This window comes from Mchenga conophoros, linkage group LG20, assembly GCF_057382185.1.
Source record: "Mchenga conophoros isolate Kocher_MC1m ecotype Shallow Benthic linkage group LG20, M_conophoros_male_GT1.1, whole genome shotgun sequence".
NCBI lineage: Eukaryota > Metazoa > Chordata > Actinopteri > Cichliformes > Cichlidae > Mchenga > Mchenga conophoros.
In genome coordinates this window covers 7,960,695-7,978,148 of record NC_140545.1, presented here as the reverse complement: position 1 = coordinate 7,978,148, position 17,454 = coordinate 7,960,695, and positions in this window count along the sequence as shown.

Genomic DNA, 17,454 nt, shown 5'->3' with positions numbered 1-17,454 from the left:
TAAATATGTCTGTTGGCTTGATGTTCCCTTTAGTGTACAACGAGGTGCAATGGGCTTTGAAGTACTTAAGATTTACCCAATCAGTAGTGATTTTAACTCTGCAAGTGCTGCAATTCAGTAATGCAGCAGGGTGTATACCAAAAAACACGTATTTATATACTTCTACTGCAAATATTTTTTGGTGTGTTATCGAAGCTAAACACATCCCAGCCATTACCATTCAGTGTGATATGGGACACATGTAATTGGAACAGTTATAAAAAGAGGGTAAATGATGAAAGGAAACAGGGTTCAAAGGAGAGTGAGAGTGTCGAGGGAAGCTTAAAGATGTAAGAATAAGAAAAGATAGAATGACATAAATGGTAAAAAGAATTTGGGGGGTGGGGTTTGGTTGCTGGTATCCATGGAGGTAAATAATGAGAATCTCATGATATGGGGCCTCCAGGAAAGCGTCCCACTTTTCTCGATCCTTTGCCTCCCTTTCTCTTTCTCCCTTTCTTTCATTGCACCCCTCCTCATCTTATCCTCTCCCCGTTGTTTTCATCTGTGGTCCTCTTAGCTGACTCCCTTTTGTCTTCGAAAATCCTTCCTGCTTTTCGCTCAACCAGCTGCACACACACGTATGAATTAATAGACACAATTTGCATGAGAAAAGAAAAGTCTGTTTTTTTATTTCTCAATGGAGCAGTTGTGAGACATCATTGAAGTTTTGAACACTGATTATTGACATGAGAGGCTTTTGACTCTCGCCTAATTTTGTTCACGTCAGAAAGTCATGAATAAAAACGTATCTGTATTTCTCTGGAGTAATAATAAAAATGAGCATTTATCAAACACAGTAAAACCTATTAAACAAAGCTCTACTCATATGGATCAGCTGAGTATTTTAAATGCAAACCATGACTCCATGTTGTGTTTCCATATGTTGTAAACATTCACTGCTCTTTCCAGAACATTCAGAATTATGTCCCTATTGAAAACTATTTTTTTTAAAACAGAAAAATGAATGAAAAAAATGAATGAAATGAAACAAAGAAAGTGCATAAAGGGATTTAAAACAGTATTAGAGGGTGGGGAGGTGAAAGTGAAGTTATAAATTAAAATCATAACAATGAGCGCGCACACACACACACACACACACACACACACACACTGGATACCACGAAGCAGCAAAAACTGAATATCTTTTCTGTGTACTGTGGTGCTTAGTGTTCTATGGAAGAGGATTGGGGCACTGGGAAAAAAATTGGGGACGTCTTTTTTTTTCACTTTTTTCTCAGAATTTTTTGTTCTTGGAATTCTGACTTTAATCCCAGGATTCTGACTTTGTTCTCAGAATTCTGATTTTTATGTCAGAATTCAAACTTTTTTTCTCAGAATTCAATTTTTCTCAGAATTCAGACTTTAACCTCAGGATTCTGACTTCTTTTCTCCGAATTCTGGATTTAAGATCAGAATTCTGACTTTTTTCTCAGAATTCAAACTTTTTTTAATCAGAATTTTGACCTCAGAATTCTACTTTTCTTCTCAGAACTCTGACTTTGATCTTAGGATTCTACAGAATTCTGAGATAATAGTCAGAATTGTGACTTTTTTCTCAGAATTCTGATCTTATTCTCAGAATTCTGAGATTAAAGAATTCTGACTTATCTCAGAATTCAAATGTTTTTAAAAATCAGAATTCTACCTTTAAACTCAGGATTTTCACTTTTTTTCTCTGAATTCTTTTCCTTCAGAATTCTGACTTTAATCTCTGGATTCTCAATTTTTTTCTTGGAATTCTGAGATTGAAATCAAAATTCAGACTTTTTTCTCAGAATTCTTTGTTATCGGAATTCTGACTTTAATCTCAGAATTCAAACTTTTTTTTAAATCAGAATTAATCTCAGTCTTAATCTCAGAATTTGTACTTTTTTCTCAGAATTCTTAGATTAAAGTAAGAATCTCAGAATTCTGACATCAATCTCTTAAAAATAAGACATCCCCATTTTATTTTTTTTGTATTTGATATATATTTGGTTTATAACTACCATTTAACAAAATAAGAGATCCCACAGAGTGACTCAAATCATTACCTGGTGTGTGTCATCATTAGGATCTTTCTTTTAGTGTTTAGGGATAAACACAAAGCTAAAAAGTAGCCCAATGAGAAACTACAGCAGTTGTCATTGCAATTCTGATATAGAAACACATACGGTTAGAAGTGTAGCTACAAACATAGCCGCTTATCTCTCATTTTGTTCCCTGCTGGAGGAGCCAACTTTTCTGGGTTCAGCATAGACTCAATTTAATATCATTCTTCATTACTAGCTTTGTTTTAGCATGTTGTCTTTGTCCATGATTGCTTAGAGTTCCATTTATGTAGAGCTGGACAGCTGTGCCTGAGTTGAGTGTACTGTATTTTCCATGTGTGTGTTCTGATGAGATCATCTGATGATTTAAAGGTGTTTATACCACTGGAGTGACCTCGCAGTCAAACGACAGGTTGAATTAAACCTCCTGGAACCATCCCCACAGCAATGTGTGTTTGTTGTCCCTAATGGTTGTGTCTTTACTGTGAGGTCATTGAGGGTAATCCCCACCTTTAGAGGAAGGATAATCAGACACGCCACTACAAATGCAATCCTACAAAACTAACAGAAAAACAGAGAATTTCAGGGATATTTAGCATGTTGTTTAGGATGGCTCTTGCGTTTCAAACTGCCCTGTGTTTATTTTAAAAAGGTTTAGGATTACCTATGTGCCTCACATCCTTCCTCTTAAATAGTGTCATTACATTTTGTACAAGCCTTTTGCAGCTGAGGACAAAACAGGGCTTTTCTATTTGTGTCTGATCTACACTCTGGCTTCTCTCACAACCAGAGGCAGCCTACATTAAGGCCCTGGCTTACATCTGAAGGCAGTCCAGGGTCCATTCATCCCTTTTCTGAAGTGCTTAAATCTATATTCATTATAATAGCCACTAGGTGGTAACTCATCTGAGGAGACTGATTCTATAGAAACCTCTTTAAAAATTAGCCTTGGCTTGTTTGATCTATGAGCCTTGTGAACACTTTTCTAATCAGTGTATGGACTCAATATGGAATTAATAAATTTCCGTTTGTAAAGGTCCTACCCTTCAGAGTTAAAAATGATGAATAAAGACTTTAGTGTGGCCCTTATTTATACAGTTTTACCAATTTGTGTTATCTGTGACCAGTGTTGGTCAAGTTACTTGAAAAAAGTAATCAGTAACTAATTACTGATTACTTCCCCAAAAAAGTAATCAGTACTTTGATTACTTATTTTCAAAAGTAATTAATTACTTAGTAACTTAGTTACTTAGTTACTTTTTAAAAACACAATTTACAACCTGAATAGGTGATAGAGCGATAGATCTTTCAGCCAAATTCTACTTTTTCTACATAATCCATCATACAAAATGTAATCAAATGGAAAAGTCTCCTTTTTTAAAACTTGTTTTATTAGTTTTAATCTTTTAACTTTATGCATCAAGCAAAAATGTAATTATATGCAACATTCTCTGACTGGAAGAAATTTGTTTAATATTTAAACCTATTTTCTGCACATTCCAGCACATAAAAAAAATTTTTTTTGTGTGTGTTTACACTCACTCTTTCAAATAGATGCAAGTAAAACACAGCAGAAAATAAATAAAGTCAAAGACTAGGGTCCTTTTGCTCTATTTTCACCTGTAAAGCAGGAGTAGGGTAGGCGGAGGGTTACCCTGGTGCAGGTGTGCCGCTGCGGTCAGTGGAAGAATCCGCGAGTTTCTCTGTGAGTTTCCCATTACGTCGTTGCGCACTCGGTGCTTGCTTGGAAGTTTGGGGGTTTTTTTCGCTGTAAAAAGAAGTTTTCTTCCCACGCACAATGCTAACGGACGCTAATGTTTTTGTCACTTTTTATGTAATCAAACTTAAAGTAAGGTCAGTACTTCCACGCTTTAAACGCTGCACGCTCATACTCTCTCCTGCACTCGATATATGATCCACTGTTGATCTGCACACAGCTGTTGTCACGAACGTTGCACTTGCTTACATCACTGTCATGAGACATTCTCGCAAAATAAATCACGTTTTTAGTAACGCAGTAACGCAGCATTCCTACGGGAAAGTAACGGTAATCTAATTACCGTTTTTGCAATAGTAATCCCTTACTTTACTGGTTACTTGACAAAAGTAATCGGATTACAGTAACGCGTTACTGCCCATCTCTGTCTGTGACAAATCAGTGTTTGCATGATGTATGTGGATTTCAAATCACAAGTCTAACTTTGCTTGGATTCAACACACACATACACACAAAGCATAAATTCTCACAAGTCAAAATACTTTTGTATATGTATGTGTGTCTCAACAAGTATTATGCACTCATCACTCAGCCATACACCTCAGCTACCTAACTTTATAAGTGACACAGAAACTCATTCACATATTATTTGAACATTATTCTCACAGTCAGGCACTAATTTCATTTAATCTGTTATGCCATGTTACACATAGATGCCCTCATCCACAGAGAGGGTGCCATCCGTAACCCGCAGCACACACACTTTCCGTTCCTCTTATTTTCTCATCCCCTTAAGAACCGTCTTTGTTTAATGTGTGTTCTAACCATGCTCGCCCCTGCTGAGTGACAAATCTCTCTCCCAAAGAGGCAATCCGTCAAGTCCAAGCACACACACACATGCACACACACACACACACTGACAGATCCACTGTGTATTATGAAGATTAAATGTCACAGTAGCCTCACTTGATCCAGTCCAAACTGATTCTCATCCTGAATTCTTGTAGGAACCTGCAGCTGATACACAGATCATAGCAGGAATGCATGTTAAAAATGATCCAGACCAGAGTCACATACATATAAGTTTGTGTGTGCATGCGTGCATGCTTGTGTGCTTGCGTGTGCATGGACTCAATGCACATTCACACAGAGAGGCACACACAGGCTGCTCCACATACTAAGACACACAGTGTAGTTGGAACAGAGCTCTGTGATTTGGTCCGCTCAGCAGGAAGTCTGTTGTCACAGTACGGTTTCCCATGGTTGAACTTTAAAGGGAAAATCCACCGAAAAACTGCTTTCACATTGTTGATGGACCGGGCATAAGTATAGGCAGGAAAAGCAAGTTACAACAAAATCCAACAACTTGTATTTTGTTTTGGGGATTTCACAATGAAAATGTTTCTGTTTTTATTTTGTTCCATTAGCTTTTGTATGAAAATAAATAAACAAATATTCAAAATAAAATAAAATAAAATAAAATCCTGATATACATGGAAGTCTTCAGTAGGGAATGTACAAATATACAGGGACTATGCAATAGCAAACACTAAAAACAGTAATTATATAGATACGATTCTTCATTGTGAAACAAGGATTATGTGCATGCAGAATGGGCCATCACAGAAAAGAACATATTCTCACTCTGTCTTCACAGCTGCAGCTGCATCGACCTAAATGGGTTCTTTCAATCTAAAATATAAATCTGTCTTTCTTGTTGATTCTCAAAAGACCAGAGGATGAATGACTAGATTAGTTCAAATTATCTCATTTATCTTTGGTACTTTGAAACTTTAGGTCCCACTCACAGAATCAGGCCTAAGGTTTCACAGGTATTAAGGCTTCACAGGGAACTGGCAAACTGCTGCTAGCTCCCTCTAACCCTCCTTGTGACTGACTTCATTCAGCAGCAGCTAGCAACCTCTAGCAACTGGTGGTTTTCACAGGGTCACCAACCAGTCTTCAGGCCTGTTTGGTTGAGGCCATAAGCTTTGAAGAAATTCCAAAAATGAATAGTTCAAATACACAGAAATACAAAGCAACAGTGGGCACTAGAAGAGCTGTTGGCGTTAGATAAGTGCCTCCAAGTGTGGTGCTATGAGTAAAATTTATATTTCGATTTTGAATTAATAAATGAAACGAAAGCATTTTTTAAGTTATAGTGGATTTGATGAATGCTGTAGATTTATTTCCACATATTTGACAAAATAACTACAGCCTGTTAATAGCTCTTTTCTTAATGTGCACCAATAAATCGTGTAGTCTTAGTGAGTGAACTGACGTCTCTGAGAAACACCCTCTCACTTTAGACAGCTGTAGCCAGTGGAATCTGAAGAAGCATTTCCCACACATACAGTCTCCAATTTGGGATCAACAGAGCAGCTCCAGGTTATGCATTTCACCCCCCTGTCCTTTTGCTCTTGTGGCTTTGGAAGAGTCCTACCCTTTCCAGGCTGAAAGGGTTTGTTACAAAGACCTAGGAATAACAAATTTCAAAGCTGGTATGTGGCTCTCAAAGTTCAGCTGGTATTTGCCTTTAAGGTCTTACCAACATTTATATACACAGAACACTGCAATAGGGCAGAAACCACCCCAAGTGTTTATGTATGAGAGTAGCAGGATAGTCCCACAGTTCTTTTTATAAGCCCGGTAGACTCGGTTGGGGTTCGGAATTTACACAAAAACAGAAACGCTATTCTTTGTGATCTTTCCATCAATGTCCAGCACAGAAGAATCAGCCTCTATGTTTTCTCTCCCTTTAGACATACATGAAAATACCTCGCTTTCTCCTGTACCTCCTGTACCCCGAGGCACTTACAATACACTCCAGACACATACTCGAACTTACAAATGAACCATCAACAGCACCCACTGCTGCATTAGGCCTGAAGGTATGTTGGACAGTGAATGGAGTTATTTAGAGTGTATGTTTGAACATTAATCACATATTCAGAAACATGATAATGTTTCCCTCAGTATGCTGGTCAGTCCTTGGGGGGATTTGTAAAGGGTTTAAAATCCTGTGTTGGGATTTTGGTCCTGAATCAGTGATTAGTTTAGCTGATTTACTCCCCGAGAGGCAAAGAACCGTATGAAACCTGCTGCTGCCTCTTTTTTCTTTTTCTTAAAGACATTTTGTGGTTTTCAATTTCAATCTGTTTCACTTATCAAATTATTTGGAATTATATTTGGTACTCTGGTTCATTACGTTAATTTGCCCTCATTTCTACTCCTACATGTTGGATTTTAAGGGGCTGGACATACAAACGTTCTGTCATGCAAACTTTAATTAAGCTGTGTCATAAATCCAGTCCAAAATTCCTCATGTTTTCGTTTCCTTATAGTATCTTTAAAGGAAGGTCCTGTTACAAATGTGGAGTTTATACTATTTAAATACAAACTAAATGAGTATTTATAGTATTTATGAATGATGCTGAAATGTCACACCAGTGCGAGTAATATATTCACCCATTCCTCCTAAAGACAATTTTTTTCTTTGCCTTTGCAGTATGTCTCACTCTTAAAATGTGGCTCTTACCATGAGTTGGTGTTGATTTTGGCCTTGCCCAGCAGACTTTACTTTCGCAAAGTGAGCCTGAGCAAACTCTTTGTAATTTAATCAAACTATGCACTTCCAAGAAAATGGTCTTCAGCTGACGCTGCAGATGTCATGTCTCTAACTTTGCACCAAACATTTAGAATTAACTGCAAGATAGAAAAATTGCACAAAGGGTGAAAAGAAAGAAACTAAGTAAGGGAGAAAGAGAGATAAAGATACTGAGACAGAGTACCAGCAATATTATACTGAATCTGGATTTCCCAGTGGGAACCATACATAGCAGGGTACCCAAAGCGCTGACCCTCATCATTGTTCTTTGACAACGCTTCACTCTCCTGATTTATCGCACCATCATTCATCTTTCCTCTGCAGATGAGACGAAGAAGGGAGGGAGTGTAATAAGAAACTCAAGAGGAAGCAGTACATGAGAAATAAAAGTAATGAAAAGAGATGAAAACGGAACAACCTGGTTAACAAAGACGTGGAGAACCTTGAAGGCATGAGAGGCCAGCGTGCTACTAACTTATTTACAAATATATATATATATATATATATATATATATATATATATATATATATATGTATATATATAAAGAGAGAGAGAGAGAGAAAGATATATATATATGTTTTCTTTTTCTTTATGTATAAAAAGAAAAAGCAGAAAGTTGGATTTTAAACACAATCACATGATATGAAACCAGTAATAGCTGCAATAATCCATCATTGTTGGGTATGCTGCTAATGCATTAAGACACATTATTCCAGACAACCTGTAGATTATGTGGAGAAACCCCTGGAAATCAGTCAAGAGTCTATATGTACAGCAAACAAGATATTAAAAAATATGCATTTTTCTTAACCTCCTAGGACCTGGCGTCCACATATGTGGACATCACATTTTGGGTTATTTAGACCAAGATACTCAATTTTGCTCTACATGGGCCTGATATCCACTTACAAGCACATTATACTGCTACTGTTCTATCAAAATTTTAAATGAATATCCTCATTTGTGGCTCTCATTTTTCTTAAAAACAAAAATAAGGTTAAAAAAAATATTGTAATTCTTTGTTTTTATATTCATCGGGCCCATATATGCCCAAATGTCAAAGAGAAATTAAAAATGCATGTCGTGGAAGAGTTTGGGTCTTAGGAGGTTAAATAAATACATGCAAAAATATATTTAGAAAAAAATTTAAATGTTTGCTGTTGTAATCAGGGGAAAAATGAAGTAGATCATGGGGGGGAAAGACAAAAGAGGGAGTGTAGGGATAATAGAAACTACAAGGAAAGAGAAAACAGATGAAGGGAGCAGGGAGGGATGAAAAGAAATGAGGAGAGTGCTCGGGGAATAGCGGCCGTTCCAGAGGTGATAAATGTTGTTTTGACACGTGTGTATCCACAGGCATGAAGGTCACAGTTTAACAGAAGGAACGTAGGTCAGTTTTAAGTCTGGGTCAAGTCAAATATGATTCCTTAAGAGACACATTTTGAATTCAGATCTATGGCACGCTGTAGCTCATGGCATGATATTAACACAGGGTTTTCCTATTTCATTATGTGAGTAAAATTAGCTTACTGGCTGCAAATTAAGATAATGTAGCTGTGGTCAGCAGGGGGTGGGAGCAAAACAAAACTTTTCTACAAGCAAAGGAAAGGAAAAGAAAAAGGGAAACTCCAAGTTATGAGCAGGAAAAAGTAAAGCTATCAGATGTTGTTAAAGTTAACCTGAACCTAACTTTTAACTAACTTCAGTTACAAATTTGACAATTTGTATGCCAGTAAAGCAGAAACACACACACACAATCTGGAACCAGTTAGTTACTCTTTACCTGCAGGCCGGAGGCGACCCTCATCAAACATGCTGTGTTTAGACATGAGTAATCAACACCACCCTTGTGTGCATATATGTGTGCGTATGTTCCAATGATTATATTACTTGTGTTGTGGAGACATTCATCTGTTTACATAGTCACATTGTGAGCATCCACCTCCCTTATGGGACAAAGAGTAAGTCCCCATAACGTAAATCATACAACTTTAGGTTTAAGGTTAGAGAAAGGGCCAGGTTTAGGCTTAGTGTGTGTGGGTGTGTACGAGAGAGAGAGAGAAACAGACAGACAATAATTGTCTTTAATATTTAAATGTACACTACCTGAGGGAAACACATACACACATGTTCTGCTCTTGACTCTTCAATATGTGGCCATGTTATGTAAATAAGTACATATCATGTCCCACGATGGGGAGATGAGACAGATTACTGAGACTGAATCCACGCAGTGAGACTCCAACATCAGAGCATCACGTCAATACCCCATACACGTGGTGGATATATTTACGTCTCCATCCAAATTAATTTTGGTCTGGTATGATATTTTCTGTGGTCCCAACTCATGTTTCAACCAAATGCTAACACAAATAAGCTCAACGGATTGAAAAGCATTAGTAGGATTATTAAAACTCCTTCGAACTATCCTCCACCTGCTTCGGGTTTGCTGTTTAGGTTTGCCCTGTCCATGTCTTCAGTTTGCTTTGGAACTTGGGTTTGGTTCGAGTCACACTCAACCATAGTAGATCACAGTTTAAAGAGACATATAGAGTCTTGGGCAGATAAGCTATAATTTTCAAGCTTAAGCCTAAGGATTTGTTGCTTCTTACCTGGTGGGCAAACAAAACTTATACGAACAATAATTCAGCAGTTGAAGCAGACATATATATGTCATACATGCAGAAAAATGGTCAACAGATCTACTTAAAAACACTATGACAGGACTATTTATCCACTGCAACCAGTCAACTTTGTTCGTGCTTCTTCTGCTGATACAAAAGGACAGTACAAAGCTTTTTTAGAAGTTCAAGGGTACCACATCATTATTAACCTTGACAGCTTTTCAAGGCCTGTCCACTCTAAAAACACTAAATGAAAATATGAGTCAGTATTCACATATGGTTTTATCTATGACATCATAATGACGGCTAAATCATGTGTGTTTTGACTTTACAAGTGTGTTTAGAAAAAACATGTAGCATGTAATGATGGTAACATAACTTTACAATATGGACTTTCCAGAGTTTCCTGTCGTTGCCAAGACTGCACGCTACGTCTCCCCAAGAGACGTTCATATGGGTCTGTATGTCAGTAATATATCTTGGCCATATGCAATAGATATCTGGATGAAGTAACAACAGGCAGAATCAGAGAAAAAACTATGTATGCCAATGTGACCTTTTTGTTTTTTAAATGCTTTGTACATTTTATGGTTCATACTGACTGAGGGCTCACAGATCACAGCAATCCAATGTTAATTTTAGGCTTGAACAAACAGAGATTTCTTCAGATTCATGTTATTATGTATTGTAATCCATTTGAGTTTTGGAAGTAAACATTTTTTGTCAGTCCTTGCTGGAAAGACACTAGTTTTAGTAGAACAAATTTAAGACCTGGGTTAGCCATGATGATTGCAACTTTAAGACATCCACGTTCGTCTTCTCTGCCTCTGGACAACTCTCTATCTCAGCCCTTCAGTTCTCATTCAATCAGTGATGTAGCAAAGGGGGTGACCCTATCACCCCAGCACCATGGAAACACCCTGCAGCCCTGCACCCTGGGTCCACAGGGCCCTGGGAAGGTGGAGGAATGCGGGAAGCACAGTGGATGCGCAACCTGACCTGATGGATGGATTAAATGGCAGCTGGAAGAAACACACACACACATGTGCTTCCACACACTCACACACGCATACACAAATACATGTACAAACGTTCAACACATTGTGTTTAGCAAAGTATTAATTAACATAAAAACTTTGGAGCCTAAAGGTAATTTATTCACACAGAAACACACTAATACACAAACATGTGATACCTACAAATCTGCACCAATCAGAGTCTAATTTACTTTGTCCTTACAAGCTACAGGGCAGAGGCATGATGTGTCGGTAGGGAAGAGTGGTGAAAGGGCTTATTTCCATTCATTCACAGTATGTCAGAGTTGAAATACTTGAATTCTGCTCACTTAAGTGCAGCATACTAACTCACCAGCCTTCACGGCTCCTTTTTAGTTCTAACGTGGCTCTGGTTTTAAATCCAGCACGCCTGACATAGCTGACCCCGTGAACAGGTTTTATAGCAATGAACCAACAAGCTTGTTAAAGAGAGACACTTACAGACAGAGACCACACTGACTAGACTCACAAATCATTGTTCTGAATGAATGACCAGGTTAATGTTGAGAGAGATGTTCAAGTTGAAATATTTGGCGCTGGCTGAAGAAGAGTGAAATCATGAATAGACTGTGAAAGATAGTAAATCACAGCTCCCCACACAGATTTATGAGCCTATATCAGAGAGCAGTGAATGAAATGCAGAAAATCTGGAAAAATGAGGATATTTTAAGTAACATTTAGCATGGTATGGAGATGGTTTTATGGTTAAGAACAAATAATGTTCATTTTGAAGGTATAATAGGAAACATTGAAACATTATTACTGGGAAAGTTTACACTCAATGACATCCTCAGAAAGACATATTATTATTATTATTAATATTAGTAGCAGTATTGTTGCTGTTTTTGCTTTGATGAAGCCATATAGGTCAACTCATCTAATCGCACGTTAACGATTGCCATGTATGAGCTAGCATTACTTGTGGCAGTTTAATCAGAATCATTCAATCATTCAAATATAAATGTAACATGAATTAAACTAAAACTTTCTGTCTGACTTACCACAGACAGGTTTTCATCTGTAATCGTTGTTAAGACGGCAGCTTTAGAGGTTCTATGTTGTTTCAAGAGGTCTTGAAATTATGGCATTGTTTTGATTTAAAGACCCTTAATAGCAGAAGTGGTTAAGATAAGGATTTGAGGTTCAACCAGCAATTTAAGTATTTTAGGGGAAAAAAAGTTCCTACTGTAGTGGGTATAAAAAGTCATTTGAATATTTTCCTGTATGGTTTGTTTCCTTATATGTTTCAAACACATATAGCTTGCATGTTTAATAACAAAATAGGTAGTCTAAGGACAGATGGTTGCTCACAGTTTACGTCCACTGTGAGCGACCATCTTTGAACAGAGGCGGTGGTTTACGACACCAACTGTCTGCCATCTATAATCCAGTTTTGAGATCCCTTCCCAGACGCCTTAACGCCCACTCACATCCTGGGCCATCTGACCTCAGGAAATCACATGAATGGGTGGGGCCAGGTTTCACAATGAGCTTACCCGAAACCCTGGCTGATTGTGACCCACACCCGCTTACACATCTTGGCTCATGTGATTAGGTAGAGGATCATCAGGGGGTCCTTTGTCCCTCTTTGGGGGGAAACTCCCACTGGGTTTAAATCTGGGACTCTCCACCATTTGACCCTTAGAACTGAAGAAGCTTCTCGGATGAGAGGTAAAACATCTTCAAGCAACTCAAAGAAGTCCAGATGCTAATCTTTCCATGGTCCTTAGACTACGATGACCTGGATGACTGAGAACCTTCACAGACAACAAAATAGGTAATAGGTAAGTATATAAATGTGAAATAATTAATAAGTAACCCAAAGATGTGCAAAACAATTCAGCTTTGCGTTCTTTAAATCAACTAAATCAGCAAAATTCAACTTACACATAAACGCACTAGTTGTAAAAACATGAGTATTTTTTAGTAAGATTCTTTTAATAAAAGCAGCATAAAATTTTACATTTAGCTCTTTAATTGAGCAATGTACACCATGGTAATGTGGTCAATATCGACAGGAGGAGTAGAAGTATTAATGAAAAATTAATTCTTCACATTGGAAGTGGTTGAGGAACACCCTGTTCAACTTGCCTGTTTTATTAAACTGAGGTTGTCAACATCAAGGCTTTCCTAGCTAATGTGCTAAAATTAGTTTGTTAGCAAGTTCTCACAAACTTCTTCAGAGTTTCCCGGCACATCAGGTCAGGAGTGGAACCAGGATGTGTTCCTTGTTTTAACATTCACATCATGAGTTGTTCTCCAGGGTCAGACTGTCAGTGGAGATGTAATCTGTGAGAACTTTCAGTCAGAAATGACCTAAAATGCTGTGAGTGCCAACACGCCTGCACACAGTGCATTAACAAAGCAGGAGCTTATTGGCCACGACACCACTTTTTCACTCACAACCTGCTTCACTTTCCAAATCTGTCTTCTTCTCAGTTCTTTCTCTTCCACAAAATTGCCGTAGGATCCCAACAAAGTAAGACAAGGATTGTGTTCTGCACTTTGGTCCTTTTCACTTCTAGTTTGCTTTTATTAACTTGCTTTTTACTTTCACTTCCTGGTATTTTTATGCAGTGGATATTTCTTGATTCATTTTAGTTATCACAGTCTAATTGGTTAAATTTAGGATAATATAGTGGTCTGGGTTAAAAAGTTTCCCTTCACAACAGTAAACCTGCTCATTGATAAATGAGGAACTGGAAGTGGCAGATGCCTCTCATAAACTCCATAGACCAGGGTGTGGTTGTGGCTCATCTGTGGAGGGCAGAGGTGGGCTGCTGCAGTCTGCAGAAACAGAGAGTACTGTGAAAAAGTTCTTTTCCTCTTCCTAACTTCTTTTCTTACATTTTTGTCACATAGAAGTTTCAGATCTTCAAACAAATTTTGAATTAACAAATTAATCCACTAAAAATACATAGGTTCAGTTTTTGGAAGCCACTATATTCCCCATCATATTTAAATACAGTGTCCTGGGAAAGATATCCCTTTTCTGACTAATTGTGTTTTATGCATGTGGCTAGGCAGAGAAGGCTTCTTGGGGGGTATATCAGTTTGTATCTGCACCATCAGCCTCATGATAAAAAGGTCAGGACCCAGGTCAGATTGACTACTTTTTCCTTTCAAATATTTATCTATTGTTATTACGTGCTGCATTGTCTCACTCACAGCATGACTATTATGTAATTTCTTCTGTTTTACTGGCAGTTTGCAACCAATTTAATTAGAGCAGGTAGTACTGCCCTCTAGTGAAAGAGAATGTAATTTTCTGCCTGTTACTCACGCTGATTGCTTAGAGTACCAGGTGGAACCAGATAATCTTCCACGGGACAACTGATCATTTCTCACGGCACACCTATATGTGCCGCAGCACAGTGGTTGGAATGCATTGGATTAGAAATGCAACCCTCCTGTCTCCAGACAGCTGACAGCTAAACAACAACAGCTGTTTTAAGCTAACATGTTAGCTAATGTTAGGCTTGAGTATCCTACAAATCTCTTTTTCTCTCTGATATAGTTTAATTACAGTCTCACACCGTATGAGAGTTTATTCACTAATCATCACAGTCCAAACACTTCAAAGAATGTTTCAATAACAGCAGCTACCAACATCCAGCTAACAGCAGCTAACAAAGGTTAGAAGCAGCAAAAACAACAGTTTTACCAAAGCAAAAGTTCCATGTATCCTCAACAACACAACTCATTATTGCTGCCATGACTAGATTATCCATTGCCTTATGAGTTTAAAAACCTTTACTTCTGGAAATCAGCCAAAATTAATTAAATGTTGTATTAGTCAGTAGATGCGCATACACTATTAAAAAGGTCAACATAATCATTTAACAGGGCCTGTGGGGTTTTAAAAGGTTTTTTGATCATTGCAAAAGGAATGTACATTTTCCAGTTCAAAAGCAGAGACGTCCACACATTTCTCACAAAGTCTGTTGTAAACCCACACAAACCATTCATTCATTCAACTCAAAGTGTGCTCAGGCAGCTCTCTAATCAAAACAAATCTTAAGAGACTGATGCAGAGTGAGACAGAAAGAGCGTGAGGGGCCCTAAATGTGTTGTCAATTAGCTGCAGCAGATCAATAGTATGGAGTGAAAGAAGCAGAAACAGGAGAGATCCTAAGCAAATCAAACAGGTCTGTTGCTTTTATAAGGCCCGTGACGTGAGAACTGGAACTAAATTTTTTATTGTGATTTTCTTTAAGGCTCTTCACAGACTCAGTCAAAAAATAGGTTTATGGAAACAATGAATTGTATTGTGGTGCAAAAAGGCCTTCAGTTCGCTCATTGCCACATTGTCCCAGATGTTTCCTTTCTCTTCTACTTCCATCCCTTCCTTTGTAACTGCTTTCATTCTAGCCACCATCCACTCCTATACAGGGAGTGCAGAATTATTAGGCAAATGAGTATTTTGTCCACATCATCCTCTTCATGCATGTTGTCTTACTCCAAGCTGTATAGGCTCGAAAGCCTACTACCAATTAAGCATATTAGGTGATGTGCATCTCTGTAATGAGAAGGGGTGTGGTCTAATGACATCAACACCCCATATCAGGTGTGCATAATTATTAGGCAACGTCCTTTCCTTTAGCAAAATGGGTCAAAAGAAGGACTTGACGGGCTCAGAAAAGTCAAAAATAGTGAGATATCTTGCAGAGGGATGCAGCAGTCTCAAAATTGCAAAGCTTCTGAAGTGTGATCATCGAACAATCAAGCGTTTCATTCAAAATAGTCAACAGGGTCGCAAGAAGCGTGTGGAAAAACCAAGGCGCAAAATAGCTGCCCATGAACTGAGAAAAGTCAAGCGTGCAGCTGCCAAGATGCCACTTGCCACCAGTTTGGCCATATTTCAGAGCTGCAACATCACTGGAGTGCCCAAAAGCACAAGGTGTGCAATACTCAGAGACATGGCCAAGGTAAGAAAGGCTGAAAGACGACCACCACTGAACAAGACACACAAGCTGAAACGTCAAGACTGGGCCAAGAAATATCTCAAGACTGGTTTTTCTAAGGTTTTATGGACTGATGAAATGAGAGTGAGTCTTGATGGGCCAGATGGATGGGCCCGTGGCTGGATTGGTAAAGGGCAGAGAGCTCCAGTCCCACTCAGACGCCAGCAAGGTGGAGGTGGAGTACTGGTTTGGGCTGGTATCATCAAAGATGAGCTTGTGGGGCCTTTTCGGGTTGAGGATGGAGTCAAGCTCAACTCCCAGTCCTACTGCCAGTTTCTGGAAGACACCTTCTTCAAGCAGTGGTACAGGAAGAAGTCTGCATCCTTCAAGAAAAATATGATTTTCATGCAGGACAATGCTCCATCACACGCGTCCAAGTACTCCACAGCGTGGCTGGCAAGAAAGGGTATAAAAGAAGAAAAACTAATGACATGGCCACCTTGTTCACCTGATCTGAACCCCATTGAGAACCTGTGGTCCATCATCAAATGTGAGATTTACAAGGAGGGAAAACAGTACACCTCTCTGAACAGTGTCTGGGAGGCTGTGGTTGCTGCTGCACGCAATGTTGATGCTGAACAGATCAAAACACTGACAGAATCCATGGATGGCAGGCTTTTGAGTGTCCTTGCAAAGAAAGGTGGCTATATTGGTCGCTGATTTGTTTTTGTTTTGTTTTTGAATGTCAGAAATGTATATTTGTGAATGTGGAGATGTTATATTGGTTTCACTGGTAAAAATAAATAATTGAAATGGGTATATATTTGTTTTTTGTTAAGTTGCCTAATAATTATGCACAGTAATAGTCACCTGCACACACAGATATCCCCCTAAAATAGCTAAAACTAAAAACAAACTAAAAACTACTTCCAAAAACATTCAGCTTTGATATTAATGAGTTTTTTGGGTTCATTGAGAACATGGTTGTTGTTCAATAATAAAATTATTCCTCACAAATACAACTTGCCTAATAATTCTGCACTCCCTGTATTATGTGTGTAATTGCCTCCTACATTAAAATGCCCAAACATGCCAGCTTGGATGCAAATTTTGGTAAAACAAAACAAAACAAAACAAAACAAAACAAAAAAACAAACAAAAAAAAGATGGATGCATACAATAATATAATGTTAAAATGCACAATGGCCTGTGCCAATTTTAAGTAAACAAGCTGTGTCTTGAGTAGTATGCAAACTGTCCCCACTGTAAGGATGTTTAGCTTTAACAGTAATTTTTAGAATATTTGAAATACTGTTTCTTTCCTCTTTGATTAACCAGAAAGGCTCAAACTGGTCACAAACTAAAAAGGAAATAAATAACTGGTTATGCTCTGTAACTTTAAGCAAAGATTAGGGAGGAAAGAATGAAATAAAGTAGTCAAATTTAACATTAAGAAGATTTAGACAATTTTGGA